The sequence below is a fragment of the Sinocyclocheilus grahami genome, unplaced genomic scaffold, assembly GCF_001515645.1.
Source record: "Sinocyclocheilus grahami isolate Dianchi unplaced genomic scaffold, SAMN03320097.WGS_v1.1 scaffold1749.1, whole genome shotgun sequence".
NCBI lineage: Eukaryota > Metazoa > Chordata > Actinopteri > Cypriniformes > Cyprinidae > Sinocyclocheilus > Sinocyclocheilus grahami.
In genome coordinates this window covers 88,375-98,891 of record NW_015506928.1, presented here as the reverse complement: position 1 = coordinate 98,891, position 10,517 = coordinate 88,375, and the positions used below count along the sequence as shown (strand labels likewise).

The following is a 10,517-nucleotide window of genomic DNA, read 5'->3' as shown; positions in this document are numbered from 1 at the left end:
GATATATAATTTACTTTATTTGCGAGGGATGCACCGATATGAAAATTTTGGCCGATACCGATAACCGATTATTCTTTATTTTTGAAAGCCGATAACCGATATGTTGGCCGATAAATCTATATCCAAATTGTTATATACTTTTTGAGAGCCTGATTACAAAAAAGGTCTCATCATTAAAAGCCACATCCCAAACACTTCAACATAAGCAGCCTAGTTTGAACGGTGTACGTTTTAAAAATATTTTTACGCTCCCATTACCAAATTTAGTCATAAAAAAAGTCTTACAAATAAATAAAATAATGCATAAATAATGCAAACAAGTCACTGGACATCATTACACGTGTAAAGAATCAAAATGAATGCGCCATAGATCAATAAAACAGAATAGCCTCTGCACGGACAATAATTAAATGATTTTAATTACTAAACCATATTGTTGATGTAAGGTGCCCTTTTAGCCAGTGTGATTTTAAAACAAATCTGATTTCATCATTCAGTGGTCACAGAAGTCGGAAACATTGCAGCTTTTCCATTACAGACTTTAGAGCAAATATCGTTATTCAAAATGCAGAACCAAAAGACCGTGAGCCACAAACTGCCCAGTTATTTCCTGGAGACAGCCATCCTCATGAAACTGACCGGTACCCTCTTGAAGGGGAAAGTAGTTCTATGCCTTATCTTGATGAGGCAACAGAATCGGAGTTAGAATCGGTGGATTATCTAATACTTGAAAGGAAATTGTTCTCTTTGTTGCTACGCATGCACTTTTAACCGCCATTGCAATGAATTTTATATTGCTGGTGATAGATATGAAGGACAGATATGAAAGACTTTGGCCAATACATTTTTGACTGGACCTGTTGTTATTGTTGCACATTATTTTGGACTTTAATTTTGTATTAGTTTTTACTTGAAGCTTTCCCCATTTAATCAATTATATAGAAATTTTTACTTTTGCAACTCAAAGCTGACAAATAAGTTGAAGCTGCACTTAAAAAAAATCAAAAGTTGAGAACTCAAAAATCTGCTGAAGCTGGTTGCCTTAAACTTTTAAGTTTGTAACTTCTGATTTTTTTTTACAGTGACTTCAACTATCAAGTTTTGTAAACTTAAATTTCTAAATTATAAAAACTCCATATTTCTAGTCAACTAAACACAAAATTAAAAGTTTAACTAAGTTTGCTTAACTTAATATATTATGTTGATTAAACATGCACAAAAGTTTGTACAACTAATTGACCTTTAAGTTGAGTAAACTCAAAAATCTGCTGAAGCTGGTTGCCTTAAAATTTTAAGTTTGCTCAACTTCTGATTTTTTACAGTGTAGTTGTAGATTATACATTTATAATTATTGGCTTTTAATCGTTATCTTTTTATGGTGTTTGTATTCGTGAGCCACCTTGCAGCAGTTGTGACTATTCATAGGTTTCATGTGACGTCACACAGTGGTGCGGTCTTCATTTGTAGGACCGAATTGCAATTCCGTCAGTCTGCTGTGCTGTGCTCTGGGCTGTGATAAAAGCAAATCACAATGGATTATTTACTGGATTATTGGATGTATGGGATTCTTTTGATTAAATATTTCTCGTAAGCATAGATGCGTGTTTACATTTTAGTTAGCAAGTTCATAATGAAACTTGCAAAAGGTTCAATTCGCGTGCGTGACTGCTGATTTGCCAGAAAACTTTCGTTATGCTCCACCTAAAGCTAATAAATCAATGAGATGTTTTTGATCTTTGATCTAAGTACAGTTATGTGAGTCTAGAATGTTTACGCTGCACTAAACGTTGACGAACAACACTCCCATCCGCAAACAAACAGATGAAGAAGAGGAGGATGATGACGGTCCAGCGCATACAAGGAGAAAGGTTTGTAGTTTTAGTTTCCACATTCTTATTTTTATGAATGTAACTGAAAGTAATTACTTCAAGGATGTTAGAGTGAAGAGGACCTGTTTGTACTATTACTATTATAATTCTGTAGAAGAACGTTATTTTAAAATAATCTGATTTAACTAAATAAGCTAGTTGCAGTGATTATTGCGATGGCAATGTACTGCTGCAATCAAATATATATATATCAATATGTCTGAGATCATATGCAGTAGCTGTGTCCTGCTTTTACAGTTGCTAAATGTAAGCAGACTTATATGTACAGGTGCTCACCACTGCCAAAACACATGTAACCGACTACAACAAAACACAGAATCACAGTTTTGTTGCTACTTTAGTTGCTGCTTCACTTAGCATGTACAAACATACAGGAATAACTGAATATTTCTCTTAAATGAGCCACAAATGTCTTTTAACAATGTTTTGTAGTAACCGAGAGAAATGTCATCGCAGAAGAAATGGCAGAAGTTCCTCAGACACCTGTGAACAGCGAGCAGTGCTTGGAGTCAGACAGTAGACTTCATCTTTATTATACTTCTCTGACTGGACTAGCAAGGAGCAGTTAGAGTCCATGAGAAAGTAAGTTCAAGTACATGTCTGCACTGACCATGATTATACTATATAATATAATGTTTTCTGCAATAATTGGGGGAATCTTAACTGAGGAGACAAACTGACCAACATGAAGCTATGGATCTATTGAATGTGTATTTTTCAAGCATTTTATTGTGGCATTCACTGTTATTTTTCTGCACAGTGATAACTAGTGAAAAGTGTTTCTACTAATTTACTTAAGTATGGTTAACCCAGAATTCTGTCATAATTTACATTATTACATCAATTCCCCCTCTTTTTTTTTCAAACCCCTGACTTTTGTTTTTCTGCAGAACTCAAAAGATGATATTTTGAAGAATGCTGGTAATCAAAACCAACAGCTTTGTCACGTGTAGACGACATGAAGGAATATATAAATTTTTGGGTAAACTCTCTTTAATTAGGATTATACACACTTTAAGTTTCTATCATACTGGACACAGCCACTTAATGTGCTAGAATTAAATGGGAAAATAATAAGTAAATAGTCTTTCAAACAACATGTGCTTTGATACAATATATATATATATACACACATTTACTTTCAGTTTGGTGCATTCAGATAGACCTTTAGTAATAGATACTTGTGCATTATTTACTCTTTACAGGTGCAGAAATGAAAGCTCCCAAGCAAAGTACTCTCTGGACTAAGACGTGGAAAGACATGCTGCACAATGACCCACAATGAGCAACAACCAAGAACAGTATTCACTGATTACCTTTAAAAATTATTCATAGTAACAGTTAGGTAATAATTTTACCAAGTACAAAATGTTTAATTCAAAAACTTTGCCATTTACCAATGTGTTTCTCAAAACACCTTTTACATTTTTAATGTTTTAACCTTTATTAAATGTTACAGTCCAAGTACATATAAATGCCTCATTCATTCAAGTAAATGCATGGGTAATTTAGCAAAATGTGTTAAATATTTTATCTAAACCCCTTCTGAAAAAGAGAAATCTTGATAACACCATATTGAGCAACTATAGACCAATATCAAATCTTCCTTTTTATAATTTTCAAAGTTTTTAAATTCCTTGTTTTATTGTTGTGATTATTGTTTTTATTTTATTTTATGTAAAGCACTTTGAATTACCATTGTGTATGAAATGTGCTATACAAATAAACTTGCCTTGCCTTGCCTACACTTATTGTATAACTGCTACTTTTTTGCTGTAATTGCATGGTTTTGTAAATAAATTTTATTTATTAACCAGTTTGTAAGAAATTAATGTGAGAACTACAATAAATTTTAATATTTTTTATACTCTGGTGAAAGTGTGATGTAAACATTCTTTAAAAATATATTAAAATCCATAACACTACATACTTTCTGCATACTATTTACAATTATATTGCATCAAAGTGTGTAACAGAATTGTGAACTATGTACAGTAGCTTCTATTGCAATGAAATACATAACTATGTATTTAAAAAAAAAAAACTAAAAACAACTACATTTAAACTGAGGAATGATGTAAACTTAAGTCAGTTTTAGTAAAGAACAGTCCCACAGTCTGATCAGCAGTCTTTCAGACAGTACCTAATGAGATGGGTGATGTTGCTTTTCAGCTGTTAAGGATTTGATGTCTGGTTGAATCGACGTCAATTTAAGACGGAGATCAGATTCCACACTCAACACATTCCTGTACTTTGTCTTTAAGGCCACAAGCACCGAAAATCCCACTTCACACATATACGTTGTGGCAAACGGCATCAAAAACATTATTGCCTTGTTGGCGAGTTCAGGGTATTCGTTTGACACATGTAACCAGAACTGAGTCAAAGTTTTTTCAGAAAAAATCCGTTTCAAGGAGCTGTCACAGGATAGATCGACAAGGCTGTCCTGTTCCTTGTAGGTGAGTCCCGCAATTACATCCTCACTGTGGTTGGCAAAGGGATACTGTATCCAGCTCTGCTGTTTGCTGATGTCAGGGAAGTAGTCCTGCATCTGAGACTTTAAAGCCTGCATGTGCTCTGTCATAGCAACTGCTGCAGTGACGGGTAGTGGCCTTTCCTCCTTGGACAAAATGTCGGACACGTTTTCGAAGGACTCAAAGTTGGCTCTGGCAATTTTTTTCCCCACAGATCAATTTTCTTTATGGTTGCCTCTATTTTGTTATGCACGTGAAACATTGTTACTGCTGTCCCCTGTAGGGCTAGATTGAGTCCATTCAAGTGGCTGAAAATGTCTGCCAAGTAGGCCAATTTACAAAGCCAGTCGAAATCACAGAGGCGGTCTGCAAGTTCAAATTTGGAATCAATGAAAAATGTTCTGACCTCGTCACGTAACTGGAAGAGCCGGGTGAGCACTCTGCCGCGTGAGAGCCAGCGGACCTCGGTATGTAGTAAAAGCTGGCGGTGTTCACTGCCCATCTTTTCACACAAAAGGGAAAACAAACATGCTTGCAGTGGACGACATTTAATGTAATTCACCATTCTGACAGCATCGTCTAAAACGGTCTTTAAATCTCTGCTCCTCTTTTACCGAGCAGCCACCGTCGCATTTTTGAATTGACGGTTAATTGTGACTGAATTCCTACTAAGCAACCAACGTCAAGTTTGAAAATAAGCAATGTATCTCACCTCGCTATAATGGGAAAAAAATGTTTTTATGTGTTTTTAATTTGTGTAAAAAGAGGTTCTAATCACATTTTAGAACAATTAGAATATTTTAATTATTTTAATATTTTGATTTAGCCTAGCCACTGCCCCCCTGCAATACCGCTACGGCCCACCGGGGGGCCGTGGCCCACAGTTTGGGAAGCACTGATCTATATAATTAAAATGAAAGTAAACGTTTTGTTTAGGTAACGTTATTAATTTTAAATGAAATATTAATGAACAGTACAGTAGATATAGAAAAGCAGCTGTGCTAAGTCTGGCGTTCTGCGCAACAGGCCGAGTCCGGCTTAGGTGCCGCAGTGTCGGCAAGTTATGGCTGTCGCATCTGGTCCGGTTGATTCGGCCCAGAATCTTAAAGTGAGTACGCAAGCATCCAGGCTGGGTGCTGCAGATGGATCCTGGCCGATGGACAAGTCTCTTAACAGGTGAAAGTTTAACTGAAAACGGCCCGAGTGTACGGAGAGGGATTGTGTATGAGGTAGATGTAAATAGCCAGCAAACGTCAAATTGGTAAGTTTTTCCCTAGACTTCGCTTGACAGTAAATAAGGATCTAATTCTAAAGTGTCTATTGTTTTTAATACCATTGTTTTCCGTGTTATTTTGGTTTCTGATCACCAAGGAGAGGCTACGCAAGGTCCTAAAGATGGTGGCCGCAACAAAAAAGTCACGTAACTGAAACCCATGAATAGTTACAGGTTGGTGAAGCAGCTTTCTAGCTACACACATCGTGCATTTTAAGGTTGACAACCTGAGTTTTTCTGTTACGTTTTATGTGGTTCAGTAATTTTTTTTTGCGTGTGATCCTAATATGTTAACTTGGTGTTATTAGGGCAGTCTTCCAGCTATAATTATTCAAAATCACAGGATTGTTGGTTTTAAATCCCTGTTAGCTCCGTAATTTGTTTTCTCAACAGAATAGAACACGATGTTCAACTGTAAATTCAGTTCGTGTGAGCATGTGTCTGAGACTGTTATTGAGTGTGTTCAGCACTCAAAACTGCATAGCAACGCTCCCAATTATAAGTACCATTGTGGTGCATGCCTGAATGCTCTCGTATGTATCGCACAGCAAATGTATTAAAAACTCATATGTATAGAAAGCATAAAGGGCTTGGATCATCTGTGCAACCTTGCATGCAATTTGAAACTCCCTTAAAATGTTTGGCTCAGTTTTGTACAGTTACATGTGACACCTTAAGCTCCCTCATCAAGCATTTGCAAAAATTTTGACTCTGTGCTACCATAGGAGCAGATTTTTAAAGGGATAGTTCACCCAAAAATGAAAATTAGCCCATGATTTACTCACCCTCAGGGCATCCTTGGCGTATCTGACATTCCTCTTTCAGACGAACACAATCAGAGTTATATTTCAATTTGTCCTGGCTCTTACAAGCTGTATAATGGCGGTGAAAGGTGCCCCTGTTTTAGAAGCCTAAAAAACTGCATCCATCCATCCATCCATCATAAATCTACTCCACACGGCTCTGGGGTGTTAATAAAGGCCTTCTGAAGCGAAACAATGCGTTAGTGTAAGAAAAATATCGATTTAAAAAATGTATAAACTGTAATCTCCAGCTTCCGGTCGCTCAAGGTGGTGCGTTCACGACAAGGCGTTCAAGTGTATGACGTAGGTGTAGCAGAAAACACAACGTAAGCTCCAGGGAGAAGAGTGTAGTCTCGTGAGAACCAAGTTTTGTTTACAGCACAGGGAAACCACGTGAACTACATCTGTAGTTTTTGCCGCCGCTGCAGCCTCCATCTCGTGGAGTTCCTGTTCGGTTTACTCCGGTTCAAACAAATATGGCTGGGCAAAAAACTCATTCTCTTCTTGCCTTATATCGAAATCCTCCGACATTTTCACTCAGAATCTTAGTTTTTGTAGTACTAGTTCGTGACAGGTGTTTTGTTTTGCTTTCTCCTCTGGGCTTCTGCGTTCGTCACTTATGTTGCGCCTTCCACTACATCTACGTCATACGCTTGAACGCCTTGTCGTAAACGCGCCTGTTTGAGCGACCGGAAGCTGGAGATTACAGGTTATAAATAAATAAAAAAATCTATAATTTTCTTACACTAACGCATCGTTTCACTTCAGAAGGCCTTTATTAACACCCCGGAGCCGTAGTTTTATGATGAATGGATGGATGCAGTTTTTTAGGCTTCAAAAACAGGGGCACCTTTCACTGCCATTATATAGCTTGGAAGAGCCAGGACAATTTAAACATTTTTAAATATAACTGCTATTGTGTTTGTCTGAAAGAGGAATGCCAGATACGCCTAGGATGCCTTAAGGGTGAGTAAATCATGTGCTAATTTTCATTTTTGGGTGAACTATCCCTTTAACAGTTGAATCTTATTCTACTCTTATTCGATTGATTTATTATTTTTGCAGCCTTGTGCCACAGACGTTGAAGGGACTATGACGCTACCAAGCACCCCTCGCTTGATTGTCCAAGGTAATGTTGATGTCTTCCTCATTTTTTTATGTATTTTCAAATGTCAAGCTGTCCACAGATTTGTTGTGAGCAGTTTCATGTAGGATCTGTTTTCTTTCTAACAATTAGAATTATTGCAATTATTTTTTTCTTTAATTATTCATGTAAGACCCAGTAGATAGAATATGCTGCCATACTACTCTTTTCACTCTAATTTCTTTAAAAAAAATAAAAATGATTGATTCCTTTTCTGAACACTAGTGCATGATGACTATATATGGTTTTGTTTCAGGTGACACAATGAAGCCGAGGACATGGATGCTGTCTTTGGAGGGTCAAGTGGTCATGGGGCCTCACCCTGACTTTACAACTGGTCTGGCTGCCATTTTTGCCAGCTACTATAATTTAAATCTGAAATATTCTGACGATGCTTCTTGCACTCTGGAATTTATCCAAAGGTAATGTCTACATTAATATTGTATTTGAGGGCTTTTTTGTTTTATTTGGTGGGTTAAACAAGGAATGTTTGGATGTGTTGTGTTTTTACAAGCCGCACAGGACTTCAGCAGCCAAACAGTGAAGACCCCCATCTCCCACTCAGACAAGTGATGCGTTGTAGACTCAACTATTGTGTCTGTGCTGGAGCAGAGAGGAAGCTGTTTTTAAAAGGGTGGACTCCATCCTCTGCAAACAGTATATGTAAATTATATAAATTGTGTGCAAATGCTCAGCCTGGGTAAATCACATACCTCTTCTTTGTTACAGGATTTCTCTTGACTGTGTTTGTGATGGAAATGTTTTTCAGTTGCTGTTATCTAAATGGTTGCAGTTTAACTGAACCACTATGGCAAGCCGTTTTGACTTTTATTCCTTCACAGGATATGAATTCTTGATATCAACCATTTGATTTTCACTAGTTAAAATGCAAATTCTTGATATCAGAAATTAAATTTCAACTAGTAAAAACTATCATTCTTGATATTTGTAATTGTATTTTCACTAGTTAAATGTCACCATAGGCTGCCATTCAAATTCAATTGTTGATATCAAGAATTGATTTTACTAGTTGAAATTCTAATTTTGCATATCAGAAATACAATTCTTACTGGTAAAAACCTTTATTTTTGATATCAGTAATCACGTGGTTACTAGTGCAAATGGCTATTCTTGATATCAACCATTGAATTGTTACTAGTAAAAATTTTCATTTTTGATATCAATAATTTGATTGGCACTAGTGACAATGTTAATTTATGATATCATGAATGTGATTGATACTAGTAAGCCATTTTAGATATCAAAAATTAATTTCCTCATTAGAAATACATCTTCAGATATCAGAAATAACAAATGTAACATGTTGAAATACATTTAAAGATATCAAGAATTAACATTTCAGCTATTAACAATTTAATTCTTGATATCAGGAATTCACATTTTTACTAGTAACAAAGTAATTATTGATATCAAAAATTATATTTCTACTAGTAATAAAAACAAAGTTGACATGTTTATTTAGAATTTTAACTGTAAGAAATGCATTTTTTTATATCTGTAATCATTTTGTCACCCTTTTAACATTTAACCATAGAACCACAGTAATGTCACCTTGTTCAAACTGAGCTAACTTAAGTTTTGCTCTGTAGTGCAACAGCTGTGATCTACTAAAGGTGGTGACTGGTTAATTACACCTTTTTCATCCCACTTGAATGAAACTAACAGCTTTCCTCTGCCTTTTTGTTTATAGGTGCTCCTTGGGAATAAATCCAGAGACAGGCACAAAGTCAAAGAGGCAGAGAGGTCCCATCAGCCAACAAGTCTGCACACTAATCAGAAAACTCAATGATTTTGAATGGATGACAGTCTAGAATGTAAGCAATGTTTCGCCAGAACAGACCAACCAAACACTGGCTCGGTGTTAAGTCGCATGCAGTTATGCAGTAAGTTAGTCATTAAATATGTTCTTATAGTGTCTCTTCGTTCAATGGAGAGAAGCAAATTAAATGTGTAAGAATAAATGTTCACAAAAATTTATTGTGTTTTTGTGTTTATTTGAATTTAACATGTTAAAGGTTGGGTTAATGGGTTAACACATGAAAATGTCAAATTTACAGTATTTTACAATTAGGCTTTAAGTGTACATTAATAGCACATTACTGGCAAGTAATTTGCATTACAGCAGAATACTGTTAAATTGCAGTAATCTGATGACATTAACTTCACAGATAAATACAGTAGTTCTACAGGAGCATACTGCTAAATCACAGTAATCTGATATACATCAACTGTAACTTCACAGCTAAATACAGTAATTCTGCGGGAGAATACTGCTAAATCACAGTAATACCATGGAATCTTACACAGTAAGTTACTGTGAAAGTAATGTAGCTCGTTCACAGTAATTTGCTGTAAATATACATACCGTAATTTACTGTGAAAGTAATGCAACTAGTAGCCAGTAATTTACGGTCAAATAATTTACAGTGTAGCTGATTCAGCAGCACCAGATTGTCATAGCAAAGTCAGAATTACCTCCTCTCCTAGGTTCACGAAACGGTCGTCCATAAAATGCATTGCTGTTCTGTTGTAAGTCATCTTAAAGATTCCTAAATGCATCTACTTTCGGAAGGCCAAATAAAGTGATTTTGCTTTCGCCTAGTAACACACAGCGTCTCCCTGACATGGCTGCTTCAACACTAACTGCGGTTACTGAAACCACGCCTTCTTTCTTTGCGTGCACATTTGGGCGGCATTATACTAATATTGCCACATAGTGAAGTAGATATGTGGGGGCGTGTTAGAACGAGCCGTTTTAGGGGGGTGTGGCAGAGTCTTAACTTTGATAAAGAATATCTCTTTGGTTTTGAGACTTTAGTCTTTGCAACTTCAGGGATCTTATCTATGCACAATCAGCTTGTAACACACCAAAGAGAAAGGAAAACTTGAAATCGCATCATATGACCCCTTTAA

The 10,517-nt window shown here is 36.2% G+C and overlaps 1 long non-coding RNA gene across 1 annotated transcript; it reads left to right on the top strand.

The window, feature by feature from the left end:
• The first annotated feature begins 1,806 nt into the window (after positions 1-1,806).
• Positions 1,807-3,169, top strand: LOC107572427 (uncharacterized). Its single transcript, XR_001607340.1, has 3 exons — positions 1,807-1,868; positions 2,322-2,471; positions 3,095-3,169. It is a non-coding gene; the product is annotated as an uncharacterized lncRNA (long non-coding RNA).
• Positions 3,170-10,517: the final 7,348 nt, after the last annotated feature.